This window comes from Canis aureus, chromosome 15 (genome assembly GCF_053574225.1).
Source record: "Canis aureus isolate CA01 chromosome 15, VMU_Caureus_v.1.0, whole genome shotgun sequence".
NCBI lineage: Eukaryota > Metazoa > Chordata > Mammalia > Carnivora > Canidae > Canis > Canis aureus.
This window is the reverse complement of record NC_135625.1, coordinates 39,959,733-39,979,948: the sequence shown is the minus strand read 5'-3', so window position 1 is coordinate 39,979,948 and position 20,216 is coordinate 39,959,733. Positions and strand designations below refer to the sequence as shown.

At 45.3% G+C, this 20,216-nt stretch overlaps 1 long non-coding RNA gene and 1 pseudogene across 1 annotated transcript; both read right to left on the bottom strand.

Annotated features, from left to right (window-relative positions):
- Window positions 1-632: 632 nt before the first annotated feature.
- LOC144284014 (ras-related protein Rab-1B pseudogene) lies at window positions 633-2,575 on the bottom strand (annotated as a pseudogene).
- Window positions 2,576-2,897: 322 nt separating this feature from the next.
- LOC144284013 (uncharacterized) lies at window positions 2,898-19,863 on the bottom strand. Its single transcript, XR_013352495.1, has 4 exons — window positions 19,540-19,863; window positions 19,027-19,146; window positions 16,449-16,497; window positions 2,898-2,970 (listed from the first exon to the last, which is right to left on the bottom strand). It is a non-coding gene; the product is annotated as an uncharacterized LOC144284013 (long non-coding RNA).
- Between the last annotated feature and the right edge of the window lie 353 nt (window positions 19,864-20,216).

Here is a 20,216-nt window from a genome sequence, read left to right as displayed (position 1 = left end):
GAGTTTTGTACCTAAACTCGAAAGTAATTAAAATGTGTTCATATTCTGAAATTTGGAGAGTCTGTCATTTCAATTTTGGTTTTGTGTGGAAATAATCATAATCAGCAAAATTTAACCCATCATTAGAGTATTTAACTAGTTGCCCATTTTGTTTCTTAACATAACAGTATATGTAATATACTATACTCCCTCACTTGGTTTTTATCCCCAAACGACCTCAAGAATCACACTCTGAAAGGACATAGACAGACTGAGTCTATTTGACATCTAAACAATAGACAAACTATGTTCTAAAAAGACTGACCATTCCCCTCAATGAGGGCAAGAGTCTAATTCCCCAGATATGGAGTGTGCAGTGTGGTGGACACAACTCACCACAGAGATGGGGGAATGTTGCCAAGCAGAACTGGTGGAGTGGCATTTAAAAAATACTTATTTATTTGAGAGAGAAAAAGAGAACGATAGAGTGGGGCATAGGGGCAAAGGGAGGGAGAAACTCAAGCAGATTCTGCACTGAGCTTGGACTCCCATGCGGGGGCTCCATCTCATGACCCTGAGATCAGACCCAACCGAAACCAAGAGTCAGATGCTTAACCCAACTGTGCCACCCAAGGTACCCCAGTAGGGTGGCATTTCTAATTCTTTTTTTTTTTCCCCTTGCAAAAACCCTTGGCTCACCCAAGGGCCAGTGGAAATTTATTTTTTGTCCTTTGTCTTTCCCCAAGTGGCTTTTCCTTGCAAAATGCCTGACATGACACCAGAGGGGAACCTGGGAGTGAGGGGTACCGCAGGGACTTAAATACAAGCTGGAGGGCAGGGCACAAGTGGGACAGACAAGAGATAGCATAAGGGACATGGCTTCTCAGGTAGAGACCAAAAGTTTGTTTTTCTGCAGGAAGAAGCTATGCCAGAGGGCATGGGGCTAGGATCCTGGGTGGGAGGGGGTGAAGGGAGAGGCCCCCAACCCTGGATTTGCACCCACATTCCCCAGAGGAGAAATAGTGACAGGGTATGAGGACCTGCCCTCATAGGCTCCAAACAGAAGGAAGAGAATAAGCCAGATGTGCTGCCTCAGGGAAAGGGAAGAGATGCTGGCAGAGTGAGGGTTAAGGCTGATGCCCGGCCTCTGGCACAGTGGGCCTTCCGCCTCTGCCTGCCTTGGGGAGGGGCACGGTGGACAGGCAACACATGGGCCTGGCTCTGGCATGGCAGGGGGTGGCAGGAGTAGGCTCCCTCTGGGCTCAAGGCACAGGCCCAGCATGGCTGCCCGCCCACCTGCTCTAGATGTGCTCAGACTCCACTGCAGCTGGACAGCTGGAGCTGTGAGTATGGAAGGGGCAGGGAGGAGTCAGGGAGGAGAGGAAAAGGTGGGCTGCTGGGCCCCTGTGGCCCCCATGCCCTTCCTGAGGTCCAGCCCAGGGCCCTGGATCCTGGGTCCTGGATCCCCTGGTCCCATTCCTGGCCCCTGACGCTGACTGCAGCCAGGGACTATAGAGGCCAGGGAGGCTCCCAGCTCTTGGGGAAGAGGTGGGGTGGAGATGGAAAAGGATGAGAGAAACCCACTGAGCATACATAGGGGGGCAAAGGAGGGAAAGAGGAGCCCTCATCTCAAAGAAAGGTGTGTGGTGGGGTATCTTTTAAAGTTACTTAGAGGCAGCAGCAGAGCAAGCCCACATCCCCACCCCAGTCAAAGGTCCTGGGTGTCCTCCCTTGGGGACCTTGACAAAACCAGGGCTCAGGGCAGCAGGCAGATGGGCCAGAGGGAGATGGGGAGCCCAGGACACCCCAAAGCCGCAGACTCAAATGCCCCAGGAGAGGGGGGCACCTCTTGTCCCCTCCAGGAGCATCACCTGGAGAAGGTGCCCCCTCCTGTCCCACCCTAGGTGCCCCTCCTAGAATAGCCGCCACTAGCCGGCATCACAGGGGTGCTGTTGATCTTGAGATTGGGCCGCTCACCCCCTGAGGCTGCCCCAGGCCCCATCCGCTTCTTGATCTCAGCAGCCATGGTCATGAATGCCTGCTCAACATTGGCAGCATCCTTGGCACTTGTTTCCAGGAAGGGGATGCCCAGAGAATCTGCGAACTCCTTGGCTATGGTGTTGTCCACCACCTTCTTGGTGGTGAGGTCGCTCTTATTGCCTACCAGGAGTTTATTGATGTTCTCACTGGCATAGCAGTCAGTCTCGGGTAGCCACTGCTTCACGTTGGCCTAGGATTCCTGGTCGGTGACATCGTACACCACAATGATGGCATGAGCCCCCCGGTAGTAGTTAGAAGTGATGGTCTGGAACCGCTCCTGACCAGCTGTGTCCCAGATCTGAATTTGATGGTTTTGCCATCCAGCTGGATGGTTCGGATCTTGAAGTCCACCCTGATGGTGCTGATGTAGCTCTCCGTGTATGTGTCATCAGCAAACTGCAGAAGCAGGCATGACTTGCCCATACCCGAATCACCAATCAAAAGCAGCTTAAATAGGTAGTCATATTTGGGGTTCATGGCAGCGGCGGTGGCCCGCTCGGTCGCTCCCAGGCAGCTCTGCTCCACCTCCCGTTTCAAGATCGGCATTTCTGATTCTTACCTGAGAGCAAGAGTCACTAGCTTAGTCAGTCACCTCTTTCCGCTTGCTAAACTAACAGCTTTGATATCATGAATGTAGACAGACGCCTAATAATTTTATGGGCAGCAAAAGACAGAGCTGAAGGTGAAATGAAAACCCCATCTTTTCAAGGTTAAAGCTAGACAAGATTTCACAAAAGGCCGAAGCTGGGATTGGTTTGTAGGTGAGAGATCATACTGAATTTAACCAGCTATATAGTGTTAGGTTGGGTGCCAGCCATTTGAGGTCTCCTCAGATGGAAAACAATTTTAAGACAACAACTCCATAAGATTCAGTTTCTCTCATTTTATAGAAGGGATGCTGGGGTTCTGAGAAGTATATTTTGCAATTCTACTTGTCATTGTCAAGATTGCCTGTAATTAAAAAAAAGAAGAATTTTCATGATTTGAGTTTTTTGAAAAGATTCATTTTATTCATGCTGTCTGTCCAGTCGTCCAAATCCCCATGCTCCATGTTAGAACTGCAAATATCATCCACTTATTCATTCCAGGCAATGAACATTTAATGAATGTCTATGTACATAGTCTGGGCCAGGAGACAAATGCCTCAAACTCTGCCCTGGGGTTGTTTGTAATCTAGTAGGGGGAGGAAAGAGACATATCTGTAACATTGGATGCAACAATTCTACTCCTAGGTATATACCGGAGAGAAATGAAAACGTGTCCACACAGAAATCTGTACACGAGTACTTACATCAGCAGTATGCATTATAGCTGCTGATGGAAATGACCCAAATGTTTAACTAATGAGTGGATAAACAAAGTTGATATAGCTATAACAATAGAATAATATTCATAAAAAGAAATAAGTCCTGACACATGCTACGGCCTGGGTGAACTCTGAATATACTAGGCTAAGCAAAAGCAACCAGACATAAAACACCACATAGGATATGATTTCAGTTAGGTGACCTATACAGAATGGGTAAATCTTAAGAAACAGAGAGTAAATAAGTGGTTGCCAAAGGCTGGGGAGGTGGTGTTGCTGGGGTTGATAGTTAAAACCACAGGGTTTTGGGGTGCCTAGGTGACTCAGTTGGTTAAACATCTGCCTTTGCCTCAGGTCATGATCTGAGAGTCCCAGGATTGAGTCTCGCGTTGGGCTCCCTGCTCAGCGGAGAGTCTGCTTCTTCCTCTCCCTCTGCCTCTGCCCCTCACGTGTGCACTTTCTCCCTCTCACTCACTATCTCTCAAATAGATAAAATCTTTTTAAAAACTACAGGGTTTCTTTAGGGGCTGAGGAGAATGTTCTAAAATTAATGGTGGCAGCGGTTGCACAACTTTGTGAATATATTAAAAACCATTGAATTGTATATTCTAAATAGGTGAATTTACGGTCCATGAATGATATCTAAATAAAGCTATTGCAAAACAATACACGTACCTGGAAAAAAAGTAACTGTATCTGTTTTATTTTGTAACCTACCCGACCCTGCAAAGTGCTGTATTCCACTGTATTCCAAGTCCAGTTTCTTATTTCCTTGGCTAATTCATTTTGAGGTTTTATTTTGAGAAACCCAAGACACTCAGAAAAGAAAAATATGATACTGGAGACTCAAGGAAAGAATCATTTCTTACAGGAGCAAATTATTTTGCATATTTTGATTCTTCGACAATCTGCTTTCCTTAAGAAAACCAATGTTCCCAAGCTTTTCCCATTCTGTCCTCTGCCAAAATTCATATTTGGGAAAAGGATTTTAAAAGTGTGATTATCCTGAAACTTAGGAAAAAATTACTGTCTGATTACTGTGTGCGCATTTAATTAATAAATGTTTGATTACCTTAAGCTATTGTAATAACTTCACTCGGATTTTTCATCTCTCAAAAATGATCAAACTTCTACTTATTCTGGGTACCCTTAAAGGTGCAGAAACCAAAAGTCTGGCAGAGGAAGCAAGCAAACAAATAAATGTTGGCAGTTCCAGGTGTTATAATGGGAAATACAGATATTATAAGGACCCCATTGAGACAATGAGTGAACGGTGTGGGGAATGGCTAGAATGGCAGGTGTGGTAACAAGAAGACCTGTGGAATCACTTCCATAATCGATGGAAGCCACCGAAAAGTTTGAAGCAAGAGAATGTCATGTTTTAGAAGCGATGTTCTGGAAGTATTGAGAATGGACACTGGTACTTTCACTCTAGAATTCCTGGCGAGTTGTGGAAGAGGTTTCATTATTATTGCTGTTGTTGTTTTATTTTGTTTTGGAATTTTAGAATTTTTTTCTTAAGCAGATGCCACACCCAGTTCCAAAGCCAAACTTGAACTTATGATCTTGAGATCAAGACCTGGGCTGAAATCAAAAGTCTGACACTTAACCGACTGAGCCTCTTAAGCGCCCCTGTTGTTTTATTTTAAAGGATGGAATATGTAGGGGTAATGTAGAAGCAGCTTTCTTTCCCTAAAATATGATATGCATGGATAGAGAAGAGAAAGACAATTCAGCTGCTCTTCTTTAGAATCCATGACCAGTCCAAGAAACTTCATTTTTCCCAGTGGGTCAGATGTCATTCTTGCATCTGTCCAGTAGATGGAGGTATTGCTTGCTGTTCCAGAAAGAAAACTCTTCCCAAACTTGGTCTTCAGTATTGGAGCTAAACCCCAAGAGTGGCTGCCATTTACTCCGTTCCAGTGAGCGGCAGACAGGACAGCCCGGAATTATGCCATAGAAAGAGCAGCCGTATCCTAATCCGGACTCTTTGCCTTACTTAGTACAGTGTGATCTTGGGCACGCTATTTCGTCTCTCTGGACCTCAGCTACCTCATCCAAAAAGTGAGGGTTTCCCAGGTCCAGAATCTCTTGTCCACGTTTCCAAACTCCCACACTCAGAAAACCAGAAGCATTTCATAACTCACTTGGCAGCAAGACCTGACCTAAAGTGACCTGAAGTTATTATATATTTTCCTACTTAGTGTAAATATTCTTACATTTCGCTGCAAAAGGGTTTCTCTGTTTAATTACAAAGTGCCCCCCTCCCTGCCCACCGGGGGTGTGATATAATAAAAGGTATAATATGCAGAGTTAGCTTCCTAAAATCCGAAAACAATCGGAATCCTGCAGCATACCTGGCTTTTGGGTAAGAGCTCATAGATCTGCAATACTGATTGCAAGGGTGCTGTGGGGATGAAAGGAGGTGTCTAAAGCACTAAAGCACAACGTTGTGAAGGGTCCTCCAGGACTCTCCTCCTTGGCACCCAAGCCAATCAGATTTGGGGTCTGGCAAATAAGAGAAAGCTCGGGAGGAAACACAGCACATAATCCCTACTGATGCATTCATATCACTCATTCATATGACAAAGATACATTTGAGCACCTCCTATGTGCTCATTCTGAAAACAAGACACAGATGTAAATGTGCCCCAAGTATGTGTGGAGACAAGAATCGGGGGTCAGGATGCTAGCTAGCAAGGTGGGTGGTGGACAACTGGAGCAGTGCCATGCCAACGTTTCTATCATTACAGATGGATTCCTCTTCTATCTTTATTTTTTTTTTTTTTTTTAAAGATTTTATTTATTTATTCATGATAGTCACACAGAGAGAGAGAGACAGAGAGGCAGAGACACAGGCAGAGGGAGAAGCAGGCTCCATGCAGGGAGCCCGACGTGGGATTCGATCCCGGGTCTCCAGGATCGTGCCCTGGGCCAAAGGCAGGCGCCAAACCGCTGCGCCACCCAGGGATCCCTCCTCTTCTATCTTTAAAAAGTCTTTTAAAATTCAAAGATTTCTGGGTCTCCCTTTTGTTACCTTAAAATCAGAGAATTTTGAGGCCGATAGAAATTTAGTGGTGACACCTCAGCTATCCTGTCAAAACCTTGCGGCGGTGGTTGATGGGCAACTAGAATGGGACAGCTCTGATGGCAGCTGGCTAATAACCCCCAGTGTGAGACTTGTGGACAGAGTGTAAGAAGGTACGCTAGTAAAATTTCTCCAACTTGGTTAGTTATCAGTAATGCAAGCACTTCTACAAAAGCAGAACTTCTGTCCCAGATACAAGGTATTCTCCACCTTCCCATGCTCCTCACTGGGCTTCCCGCCATCACACACCAGCTGCTCAAACCAAAGCCCTGGAAATCATTCTCTCCCTCCCTCATCTTTAACACGCAATCCATTTGTAAACATAGCCCTGGTCTGACCACTTCTCACTGTGAGAACTCAGGCCAAAATCACTGTCATCTTGCTGGGACTAAAGCTTCAGCTTCCCAGTTGGGTGCCCGCCTCTATTCTTGTGCTCCCTGGACATCATTCTCTTTTATGGCTGCCAGAACCATCTTCATCTCCAATGGTTTCTCACTGCCACTAGGGGAGGATCTGAAGTCCCTGCCCACCTCTCCAACCTTACCTTCCAGGCTGCAGCCACGCTGACCTTCATATCCCTCCAACATGCCAAACATTCACTGTTTCAGGGCCTTTGAACCTGTTACTGCCTCTTCCCCCAGATCTTCATACATAGGCCCAGCCCTGGCATGATTGGGGCCCAGGGTAAGGGCACAAATAGGGGCCCCCATACCACTAAGAACTGTTAGGTAGGATATGTTCTCTCCTCTTAACCATGACAAATGCCTTCATAATGATGAAATTGAAAAATATGTGTAAGCTTATGGTTTTTATGACTATAAATTAGCAAACTATACATGACAATTGAATGTAATTATTATTCTCATATTTGAGTGTTCTGTTGGCTGGTTGGTGATATTGTAACAAAGTAGAGACATACGTTATTCATAACTTGTTACATATTTATTCCATAGAAATTCACTCTTTGCTTTCATTTAAGTGAAATCACTAATGTAATCATTTTCAAATAATTTCTGTTCAATTGAGATGAATGATATAAAAGATTTTTTAAATGTTATTCTCAAAGTGTACAAAACTTGAATATATTATCATTAAAGACACAGCTGAGGGGTGCCTGGGTGGCTCAGTCTTCCTTGAGCTCAGGTCATGATCTCAGGGTCCTGGGATCAAGTCCCAAGTTATCAGGCTCCCTATTCAGTGGGGTCTTCTTCTCCCTCTCCCTTTGCCCCTCCCCCTGCTTGTATTCTCTCTCTCACATGTTCACTTTCTCTCAGATAAATAAAATCTTAAAAAAAAAGTATGAAAAAGAACTGTAGCTGAAGGTACAATATAAACAATTAAAAATTAAAATGATTTTCCCATATGCTTTCCAAAAGTTCCTTTTTTCCAACATGCAAAATTATTTTAAAGTAAACAAATGCATGTTATAATTAGTGAGTGTGAAATTTTAAAATTAGAATTATTTAAATAGAGCTGAAGTTTTTTGGAAAATTTAATAAATTATATTAAATATTCTTATTAAAATATGATTCTCATTATTAGTGTTCAATGTCCATGGGGTTGTTAGGGTAAAGAATTGGTACGCTTCAAGCATCTTGCATCTAGACAAACATATATGAATTTAAGAGAAATATAAATTATTTAACTTTGTAAAATGTTCCTCCCAAACCAAGTGCAAATGTTGCAAATACTGCTGTAATCTATGAGCGTCTCCCAAACACAAAAAGCAAAATAAAATAAAATAAAACAAAAACACTCAGAAACTCTCTGGAAAACAATTCCTTTTTTAAAAAAGATTTTAAAAACTTATTTTATAGTGAGAAGGAGACAGCATGAATGGGATGGGCATAGGGAGAGAGAGAAAGATAATCTAAAACCAACTCTACAGTGAACGCAGAGCACCACATAGGACTTGATCCCAGGACCCTGAGATCAGCACCTGAGCCAAGAGTAAGTCGCTCAAGGAAATGTGCCACCTAGCCACCCCGGGGAAATGACTCTTTGCGCAACAATCTATTGCATTGATGCTATCAGAGAAGCAGGGTTTAACACATTAATTAATTTGTCCTTTCTCTTACCTAAGCATTTCTGCATGCCCATCCTCTCTGTACTAGTTTGTATGTAGGAGCAGAGGTGGAAAAGCATGTCGCTGGGATCCAGTGTTAAGTAAGGAGAACGATCAGTGTGGTCCAATTCAGGGGGCCCTGGGCAGGGACCCCTGCAGCCTTAGTCTAAGGGTAGGGCTGTTCATAAGGTCACTTCCTACTAGGTCTCAGCCACAGAAAGGCCTTCCCTGACTGTCCTGGCTGACTGCAGGGGTGGCCTCCTCCCACCTCAGCCATCCTCTAGCAATGAACACTCTGGGAAATCACATCTTATCTTATTTGCTGATTGTTTATTATCTCCCCCCCCCCAAAATGGACTTTGTAGTGTCTACTTTATATACTCAGCAATTATAAGAGAGCGTGGCATATGACAGGCCTTCCATAACTATTTGGTTGGTAGTTGAACACCTCTGACTTTATAATTCTGTAGGGACAGCAGCCGGGTTCATTTATTTTTGTAATGCTTTAATGCTTCCTGGGACGTCCCAAGATGGTGAATGGGGCTAAGAGAGGTTAGAGGCTTGGCCTCTAACCCAGTGTAAGAATTGGGGCTTGAAACCATCACTCCTAACCAGAAAATGAGGGTTTTTTCCTGTATACTGCTAGAAGGAAGAAGGGGGCTGAGAGCTGGTGGCCGCCTTGGAAACAGAAACCCACGCCGAGGGCGCGTGTCTTCCCCTAGGGGGCAGTGGCTGCACACGCGTGGATGCCTCCCCGACTTGGTCAGACCCTAGAAGGTGGTGATGAGAGCCCACACCTTCATCTTCACCTTCACGCAGATTCCAGAAGGCCCACAAGACATTCTGATCACATGAAGCCTGTAACACCAGCTCTGTAGATGTCAGCTCTGTGTTTCCAGAAAGGATGGATTCCCTGCCTGTACCCCATCTTTGTCCAGGTAGAAAGTTAGAATGTAGAGCAAATACATCTCTGTTCCTTTCTGCTTTTCAGATACCTTATTGCTGGTGTTTCTCAATGTACACAAATGTTTTGTTGTGGAGGGCCTGTCCTGGGCATCATAGAATGCTTAACTGCATCCTGGACCTCTGCACACTAGTCACCAATAGTACTCACAGCCCTCTCCCCGACACACACACACACACATACACACACACTGTTGTGACAACCCAAAATGTCTATGGACTTCACCAAATGTCCTGGGGGGAAGGGAGGGGTGAAATCACCCTGGTTGGAGAATCCCGGCCTTGTTGTAAAACACCAAACCCAAGCTGCCTGTGGAGTAGATGTTCCAGAGTTCAGTTGTGAGCTGAGGTTCAGGAGACGGCTGAGGAGGAATTCACAAATGTTCTCAATGGAGGATCTTGCGATTTCCGTGGAAACTTTTCTTCCAGCAACAGTTAAATTTTTATCATCTCCAAATGGCAATCAGAGGCAAATTAAGTGGTGTTTATCCTCCTGGCTATGAACTCTAAACCGAGCGCAGGGGATTTGGGTGGTGGTGGTGGTGGTTGTTTTGTCTGCACGGTTCTTTAGTCCCCGGGAGTCACTGATCTCCCTTTGACTGTTGTTGTTTCTCACTCGGCCTCCCCCTCTACCAGACAGGCATAATGACTGGCAATCATCACATCGCAGGGCAAAGTGGTCGGCTGCCACCCCCGCAACGCAGGACTCAGCCGGTCCCCAGAGCCTGCTCTCTGGAGCCATTGCCTCTTTTGTTTTGTCAGGGGGACTGCAGTTTTGTCTCTTGGCTCTCGCTGAATGAAGGGAACCTTAAAACATCATGTGGCTGCAAATGGCTTCGTCTAAGCTGGAAGGAGCAGTAAACAGGAAGTCAACAGCACAGGCGAAATAAAAGTGATCAGTCAATTAGACTGTTAGAACGACTCAAATCCCCCCCCAGGCGTCTTTGGGCCAAGCCGGGCTGCGCTAATCAGGCTTGGGGACACAGGCCCGGAGCCGACCCGCAGGGAGGCCCACAGGGAGCCACCAGCGCTGCCCGCGCCAAACGGCTCTGAGAGCCAAGGATCCGCCGGGAGAGGCAGACCAATGCGGCCCCCATGCATGCGTGGAAATCGTCGCAGCCAAGTTGCAGGACTTACATGACAATTTTTTATCCTTTCCTGGACTCAGATGAAAGGCTGCTCTGTGAGTGGGGAGTACAATTGCCCTGGCACTCCGGCCCACATCTGGCTGCGTCTGTGGGACTCCAGATTTTCACATTCAGGAAGAGACGACCCCCCAGTGTTCCAGAGACAGCGAGGGCACTGACTCTCCGACTGCACCTCGGAGTCTGCTCCTCAGGACCCTGGCCGCCCTTCCCGGCCACCACCCAGCCCCTCTGTCTTCCCTGCCCAGCATCCTGACGGGCGGCGCCCATCCCGACCAGAATCACTGCCACACCGGTTTAGATCCTGATCCACCCTCCCCAGGACTCTTTGCTGAAAGCAGCATCGGAGGGAATTTGGGGAATGATATAAGACTCCTTTGAGGTCAGTCTTAAGGGATGGGATGCCTCGAAAAACTGAGGGAGAAAAAGAGAGAGCTACTACAGGGTTGGTGTCTTATTTCACAAGGAAGGTCAGATTGTGCAGACGGGGAGCTTAAGGGCGGGGAGGGTGGGAGGGTGAGGAAGGATGTAGGAGGTAGCAAACTAGTTTGAAGTCAAAGGTTAAGAAACATTTTAAAGCCAGTTTCTAAAGGCTTCCTGGGAGAAGCAGGGCATGCAACATGTTGACCACTATGATGAAAAAGTAACCCTCTCTTCAATCCCTAACCCCCATGTCCGTTGATTCTGTCACAGGCTATTCTGCAAACGCCAGCATGCAAGTGGCCAGGGTTGTCTCCCTACCAGCAGTTCCACTGTGGAGAGTGGAGACATTTTCAGGAAGGCCCCCAAGAAGACTCATGTTCTACATGATGTAAAAAAACAGCATGATGGCAGAGCCCTGCCCTGAATGTTCCGAACTAGAGTCGTAAGCAAGTTGTTTTCCAACAGTTGACACCCTCATGACTAGACTAGAGAATAAGGATCCCACCCACATGTGGGAAGGTGATTGGCTTCCAGCTTCTGCTTCAGCAAAGGCCCCCCTTCCTGGAGACACTCTTGTTGTCTGGACTCTGGGCTGCTGTATCCATGAAACTTCCATTTCCCAGATAAGCTAAGTGCAACAACTTGACCCAGCCAGTCATCATGGACAACAGATGAGCCCGTGAACAAGAGCCTCTGCCATGTGTCTGGGCTGTGTTCAGTCCTGTGGGTCATGTTAAAGAAGCCAAAACAGTCCTGGCTTCTGTGAGGCCGAGTTCTAGTTCAACACACAAGGCTAGCAAACATGCAAGGCCAAGAGCATAATAGAAGGCCATGTGATCATCCTGCCCTCAGTGAGCTCGAGCCTAAACATTTAGGTTGAGCTTGGGACTTCATTAAAGAATATCTCACATTGTGATTTAATTTGTCCTGTCTTACCCTGTGACTTATAAACCCCTCCAGAGTAGGAAGCACAATTTACCTTTCTTAGAGTCTCATCACACACACATGCACACACACACACACGTGTGTGTGTGCGGCTTCTAGAACTGCTGTACACCATTAGTTTCTCATTATATTGTTACTGAATGCTCTAGTAAGTATGATTGTGTAGAACAGAATATGATTGCAGCAGGGGTTTGTGTAAGGGAGCAACCTGGGTGGGCAAGAGGAGCTGGAGTAGGGAGACTTCACTGGAGATGCAAGAGGCAATTGACAGTAAATATGCTGTGGTTCTTTTTTTTCTTTTGAAAGTAGTGATTAAAGATAACATTTTAAAAATTATAAAAGTGTACATATTCATTATGGAAAATTTGTAAAATAAAGAAAAATATAAAGAAGAAAATTTAAATCACAGATAATTTGACTCCCAGTCATATGTAAACGTACAGAATATATAATTATACACTTGTAACAAGCACTAGGAAGGCATGGATACAGAAGAGAATAATGGAAGACCCGAACTTGAATAGGGAGGCTTTTCTGGGGCTATGACCTTTACACTAGGACTGAAGAGTGGGTAGGGGTTGGACAGGTGAAGAGACGAGAGAGAGTATAAGAGGCAGGTATGTGTTAGGGAATAGAGTTTTTAAAAAGGTAAATGAGGCACACCCAGGTGGCTCAGTTACTTAGGTGTCTGCCTTCCGCTCAGGTCATGATCTCTGTGTCCTGGGATGGGTCCTGGGATGGAGCCCTGTATCAGGCTCCCTGCTGATACTTCTCCCTCTCTCTCTCCCCTGTTCCCCGTACTAATGTGTGTGCTCTCTCTCTCAAATAAAAAAAAAATAAAATCTCTTAAAAATAAAATAAATAAATAAATAAAAAGGTAAATCATACAAATATAAAATGAACGTATGCCAAAAGTTGTTTCTTTTAACTCAATTAATGAGATAACCATTAAGATGTTACAGATGTTTCATAGGAGAATGCCAAGGATATATATACATAGATGCCAAGTTGGGTGAAGGAAATCAGTTGCCCCTCCCCTGGACAGAATTTACTAGCACATGGAAATAATCATTCACACTACTCTCAGTTATCTACAGCTTTCAGACTTATAAACTAGCCTCACAGAAAATGAAAGAGGGAGATAACCAGGATAGGTAAGCTAGTCAGGACACCCACGAATTCTTTTTCTCTCCTTTCAAAGGCTTTTGTGTTTTTTCCTGACATGTGCAAAGGCACTGGGGAAGGAAAGAGCTTACTAGAACTGAAGAAAAGGAATGTTTTTAAGATGTAATGAGCAAGGAGGAGAGTGGGTTGAGATGGGTGTCATGGTGTATATCCCGGTTTGTAGCCTGCATTTTTCATTTAACAATATAGGGTGAACGTTTCTCCATAACATCCAATATCCATTCTAAGTAAGATTCTTTTTTTTTTAGGTTTATTTATTTAAGTAATCTTTACAACCCAGTATGAGGCTCTAACTCATGACCCTGAGATCAAGAGTAGCATGGTCCTTTTTAAAAAAAAAAAAAAAAAGATTTAGGGCAGCCCGGGTGGCTCAGCGGTTTAGTGCCACCTTCAGCCCCGGGCATGATCCTGGAGACCCAGGATCGAGTTCCATGTTGGGCTCCGTACGTGGAGCCTGCTTCTCCCTCTGCCTGTGTCTCTGCCTCTCTCTCTCTCTCTCTGTGTCTCTCATGAATAAATAAATAAAATCTTAAAAAAAATTTATTTATTTTAGGGGTGCCTGGGTGGCTTAGTGGTTGAGCGTCTGCCTTTGGCTCAGGTCGTGATCCCAGGGTCCTGGGATCAAGTTCCACATGGAGCTCCCACAGGGAGCCTACTTCTCCCTCTGCCTGTGTCTCTGCTTCTCTCTTTCTGTGTCTCTCATGAATAAACAAATAAAATCTTTTTTAAAAAAGATTTATTTATTTGAGAGAGAAAGTGCACACAGGCGAGTGGAGGAGAGGCAGAGAGGGAGAGAGAATCTCCAGCAGACTCCCTGTTGAGCATGGAGCCAGAAGCAGGGCTGGATCTCAGGACACTGAGACCATGACCCCAGTTGAAATCAAGAGTCAGACACCCAACCAACTGAGCCATCCAGGCGCCCTATCCTTAGGGTAGATTTCTACAAGTAGAATCTCTAGATCAAAGATTATTTTAAAGGTGTTAACAAAAACTGCCTTTTATTTTTTAAATAGATTTTATTCTTATTTATTTGATTGAGAGGGAGAGAGAGAGCACAAGCAGGGGGAGCTGCAGGCAGAGGGAGAGGGAGAAGCAGACTTCCCTCTGAGCAGGGAGCCTGAAGTAGGGCTTGATCCCAGAACTCTAGATCATAAGCTGAGCCGAAGGCTGATGTTCACCCAACTGAATCACCTGAGTGCCCCCCAAACACTACTTTTTAAAAAGGCTATCTCTACACTTAATGTGGGGAGATGGAGTTGTATGCTCTACTCACTGAGCCAAGTGCCACAACAAAAACTCCTTTTCAATGAAATGTTTTAGGAAAATAATGGGGTGAGGAGAGGTAGAAGCTCTGATAAAAGCTAGAAGGCCCCTGTAAGAAGAGGGTGTGAGGTGAGAGGAGTCTGAACTAGGCAAGCGGAGGGAGAGGGAGAGAGGGTCAGAGGGAGAGGTGTTTAGAAGCAGCAGCAAAGTGGTCTGGGTGTGCAGAATGGAAATGGGGGAAGAGTAAGATTTGGGCTTGTATTTGCCTTAGACAGACTTGGAAATGGGTATGTTTGGAAGAGAAACTGATTCGAGGGACATGGAGGGTGTGGGGTAACCATAGGAGTATTCAGGAGGGTGCATCTGGGTGGCTCAGTGGTTGAGCGTCTGCCTTTGGCTCAGGTCGTGATCCGGGGTCCTGGGATAGAGTTCTACATCAGGCTCCTCCCTGTGAGCCTCCTCACAGGGAGCCTGATTCTCCCTCTGCCTATGTCTCTGCCTATGTCTCTGCCTCTCTCTCTGTGTCTCTCATGAATAAATAAATAAAATCTTAAAAAAAAAAAAAAAAAAAGAGCACCCAGCAGCATCGAGACAGGGTCTGGGCTGGAAAGGTAAATTTGGGAGTCACACAGATATCTGCTAGTTGAATCCAGGAGCCAGGGGGATGTCTAAGTGAAAGGAGCCCTTGCAGAATCTGCATCATCAGATTTGCTCCAGCAAAGGAGCAAGCAGGAAAGAAGAAGGTAAGGAAGCCTGTGCAGGAGGTGGGTAACTAACAATATTAAATTTTACCATGGGGTCAGAAAGGATGAGGGCTAAGGAAAAAAACCATTGTATTTGGCCAGAAGAAAGTCATAGTGACCTTGACAAGAGAAGTTTCAATAGAATTGTGGGGGCGGAAGTCAGCGGTTAAGGGAATAGGAGATGGAGGCATTGAGTGTCGGCCACAATGTGGAGGATTTTGGCAACAAAGGAGATAGAAAAGTCTGGAAATTAGCTAGAAAGGAGGAGAGTCCAGCATCATTGTGTGTGAGTATGTGTCTTGCTCATATTCCAACCCAGCAACTTCCGTCTGCCTTCCCACACCCCCCACCACAGTTTCCTCTGCTTATTTTTCAATCCTAAGTATTTTTTCAACCTCAGATGATATTATGTGGCTTCATGTGACAAGCACTTAACACAGAGCCCGCGCATAGTAAGTGCTCAGTAAGTGTTCGCTATTGTTACTATTTTTATTAAGAGTCCTTAGGAACAAAATGTGCAAAAAGAAAGGAAGCACAGTATGCCAGGGAGGGATAGAGTACTGGAGATGTGGTTAAGGAGGGGCCACTGTCCTTAGCAGCGAATCTTTAGAAACATAATAGGTTTTTCTTCTTTTCATGGCCTTAATTCTAGGTCTAGTGTTGGCTTATTTTTTTTTAAGATTTTTATTTATATATTTATTTATTTATTTATCCATGAGAGACACACAGAGAGAGGCAGAGACACAGGCAGAAGGAAAAGCAGGCTCCCTGCAGGGAGCCCAATGTGGGACTCCATCCCAGGACCCTGGGATCATAACCTGAGCCAAAGGCAGATGCTCAACCACTGAGCCACCCAGGTGCCCCTCTTGTTGGCTTAATTTTAAATACCCTTTCTAACTGAGATGTCCTAAAAGAGCCTGCCATTCGTCCGTCTGCCTGTAGCTTTGTGACACTTCTCGAGGATTTCTCTCTGCATTCACGTTCATGACTGTGGGGTCAGTCTGAGTTGTAGGTCTGGCCCTGCCCCCTTGGAACAGTGGAAGAGACCAAAGAACTCCCCAAGGGACAAGATTTGGGAAGAGAATGTGCAGAGGGGAAATAAGCAAACACCAAATGTGTGAGCAAATCGCAGCAAGTGCAAGTGAGGGACAGAAGAGCCCAAGAGCCCAAATCTCTGGCAGTGGACTGAGTGATATCACGGCCAGTCATCAACAGGGAAGATCTGGGAGAGAGCAAAAGCCCAGAGGGTTCTGTTTCCCGGTGAGGGTGTAGGAACAGGAGCCAAGGAACAGAGGGGTCAGACCTGCTTTTCCTGTTGCAGGATGACAGAATCAATCCACACTGCAGCAGGGCTGTGGAGAGAAAGTACAATGACTTTATTTTGTCTGTAACTTTGCTAGCCTTCCTCCTCAGTCCTCCTCACCCCCACTGGTTAGAAGGAGGAAAAAGTAACTAACTGTCTAACTTAGTTTAAAGCTTCAATAATTTAAACAGTCTCCTTTGAGTAGAGTTCAGTCTTTCATGCAAATATTCTCCTCCTCCATCTCACCCTAAGATAGCGTCTGAGTCACAGGGGAAGAGCCCCTTGTGACTTACTAGAAGGAGGCCCTCAGATGCATCCTTGGTGTCCTGGGAGATTTAGCGAACTTTCCTGTGTCTTCCTGGTTGCTCTGATGGCCTTCTCGGGTAAAGTGGAGGCTGTTTGATACATGCTCTGGCCTCTTTTGGCTTGACTAGAGCTCAGCGCACTCCCAAATAAATTGACTTGGCTCTCCTGTTGCTGCATGCCCCCCAGAGGTCTGTCTGTGACTGCCATTGGGCCGCAGTGCCAAGATTCTACCCTGCTGCCCTGGCTACAGAGACACCCATCCCAGTGATAATTCTTGTCTTTCTCTCAGCAACATTGCTGGTTGCATTCCTTTTCAGTAGCAGAAGTCCTACTGTTACAAAAGCTGCCCGTCTCATTGCTTGATTTTATAACTGGGCTAAATGTCAGCCTGGGGGGAGGGTGTGTTGGAGGGGGACATCTGCTATTAAGGCGACCTATGTGATGAGACATGAGCCCCCTGAATTCCCCTGCATCGAATGATGCTTTGGACCGACCAGTTACATTGGCGTCTGGTGGACATGGCTGTTTCCAGCCAGCCCCACAAACCTGAGAGTCTTTTATTTCAAACCTTCTAATCTCTGCGCTCAATGAGTATGGAAAGTGTTGCATGTGGAAATTGCCTGGGCGACTGGGGGAAACGTTGCCAAAAGAGAAACTTTCCAGTTCTTAGCTTTCAAAGTGTGCACTGTGCCATATGTCATGAGGTAATACGGATTCTCTGAATGGGGGCGCCACCGCCAATGAAAGCAGTGACTTGACAGTCAGCAAATACAGTTCTAGTCACTAATCAGAGGCAAAAGAATTGCTAAGAAAGAGCAAAACAACAGGCCACGAAGAATCTAAACAGCACAAAATGGAGGGAAGCTGCCCTTATTTAGGAGGACAAAATAAGCTCCAAAGTGTTCCTGAGGCAGCCGTGGTAACGTTAACAGATGCCATCTGGAAATCAACAAAACTCAGATTTTATTTTTACTGATTTGCACCGAAAACCAGTTCCAGCCAGGGACTCTCAAACTCAGAAGTCTCCAATGGGGCACTAAGATATAAACAATCATTTAGCAAAATCCGTGGTCAAAATGACAGATGAAGGCTGCTGTCTTGTCCTCTTTGTTCAAATCAAGACATGAGGTCAGACGTGACCAAGTGCGTGGAGAAGTGAGAGTTTGCAGTGATGCATTTTAAATAATTTTTAATACATAATGCCCAGCCTCAGAGACGGGCCAAAATTATCTTCAAGACTTCATTTCCCTCAAATATCTGGTGCTCTCATTCTGGCCCCCACCGATTACTGTTCTTGAAAGATAATAATTTAATGGATTTGCTAGTCCTTTCCTCAACTATCCTACTGTCTCCCCATATTTACATGTAACAGGCCTTTTCAGAGATATTGGTATCCCCTGCTTTTAGAAAGTTCGCTTTATGCCACTTCACTTTTACAAAAGACCCGTTTTCACTAACTGAAGGAAATTCAGATTATGTTTGCTTTTATGAATGAAGGTAGAAAACAAAATAAAAAATAGCATTCAGCATCTGTTTGGCAGCAGCCACTAGTGAGGCAGTGCACTCCCTGGGCCGAACTCCTTTCCCCCAGGAGTCACCTGAGCATCTCAGCATCAAGCCACCAGAGCTTGAACTATGTGCTTATGAACAACTGTGCTTATCTTGACTTATTTTGTGCATTCATTAGCTAGATGTGTCCTAAGGTATCAGAAAAGCCCAAGATAGGATATTTTCAGGATCCGAGAATGTTCAAAATTATCAATGGTAATTGAATTTCTGGGGAGTTTTCTCGGTTTGTTTCGCTTTACACCATTTCCTCTTACAAAAGGTTTCATAGGAACATCCTACTTTCAGATATTGGGGGGAATACCTGTAATACCTTTGAATGAATGGGCTTGAAGGGGTAAGGTGGTGGTGGGCTTGAAGGGGTAAGGGGTGCATTTTGTGAGTTGGTAGGTACATCTCTCAAATCACCACTCTGCAGACAGTTGTACACGTGAACATTCCCTGGTTTAAGGCTCGTTGTAACTTCCTTTGGCTGGGCACCCCATCTCCTTCCATCTTCTGGTGAGGTGTGAGCAGGGGTATCTGTGAAAGTCTTGCCTTCTGTTCAATGCAAAGCACAAACTAGTCTATGTTGTTGGTGGAGAACAATTAGTGCAGGTTTCCTGAGTGAAAGACAGGCCCCATGCATAATTCCCTGCCTGCGTATGGCTATTTCCAAACAAATTTTTCAAGCAGAAGACCTCAGCTTCTCAGAGAGCCTCCATACCTGGCTTCTTTCTCTGGCCCTGCCCTGAACTGGGATTCAGCAGGATCGCAATTCCATGGCTGCCTGGATCCACTTCGGTGCTTCCTGCTGCTTCATATTGGACTGTGGGTCATTCCTGTGCTGGGGAAGGTCACAGACTTGTTAATTAGATGGAAGGCAAAGACAGACAGGATACAAATTTTCCTAGAAGGACACCAGCATGTGTGATGTCAGTACCATTTTCAACTTTTAGCAGTGATTATGGCCACCACCCTTTCCTGCTTCCTGAGGACAACAGTTCAATATGACTTCCAGCACAATTAAAATAGACAGCTTAGGCTGAGCCAAATTTAAGCAGGGTGGAAGCCTCAGATCCACAGCACTGATTTTTCCATTTGACTACTGCAGGGGGTGCTCAGACAAAACCACAATGGGGAACACATATGATTTCCTAGTTTTATTTTTATTTGATATGAGGTATATTTGCATGACATTTTATTTTCAGCAAGCACTTTTACATTCATAATCTCTTACCAGAATCATCCGAGGTAGGTAAGGTGATGATTAATCTTTCCCTTTGATAAATAAGGTGTCTGAAGCTCAGAGAGCTCCCACAGGTAGTAGCAAAAACGTATAGCTAATTCCAGGTTTCCTGGCTCCTTGACCCTATTTCTATCACATCAAATCACCATTCATTACAACCCAGAAAGAGCTGCGGGTGGGCCAAATCCCATCAAATCTGTTCATATGGACATGTGTTTTTTTTTTTTTCTGCCTGGCATCCCTTCCTTTGGGAACCACCCAGCCCCCAAATCTGCAGTATCCATCTACTTTGGCTGTGGTAGAACTTACCACATCCCTAACTGTAGATAGGGAACTATAAACCTGGCCAATCAGAGAATTCTGTTATCCTGGCCACATGATTGGCTCAGGCATGAGCACATGATCTAAGCTGGCCAATCACAGTCTTCTCTGGGTCTTTTGTTAAAGTTCTTAGGAACAATGTATTCTTTTTTTCTGGATTCTTCCTGATATGAAGCAAGAGTCTGATTGGGAATATAGGCAAGCAAAAGCTACCAGAGCTGAGAAATGGAGAGGGTCCTGATGTTTTTATTTGACACACTGAGTCCAGCTGTACCTGAAACTCTTCAGTGAGCCAATAGATTCCTTTTTCACTTAAGCCAATTAGAGTTGTATTTATGACACATACA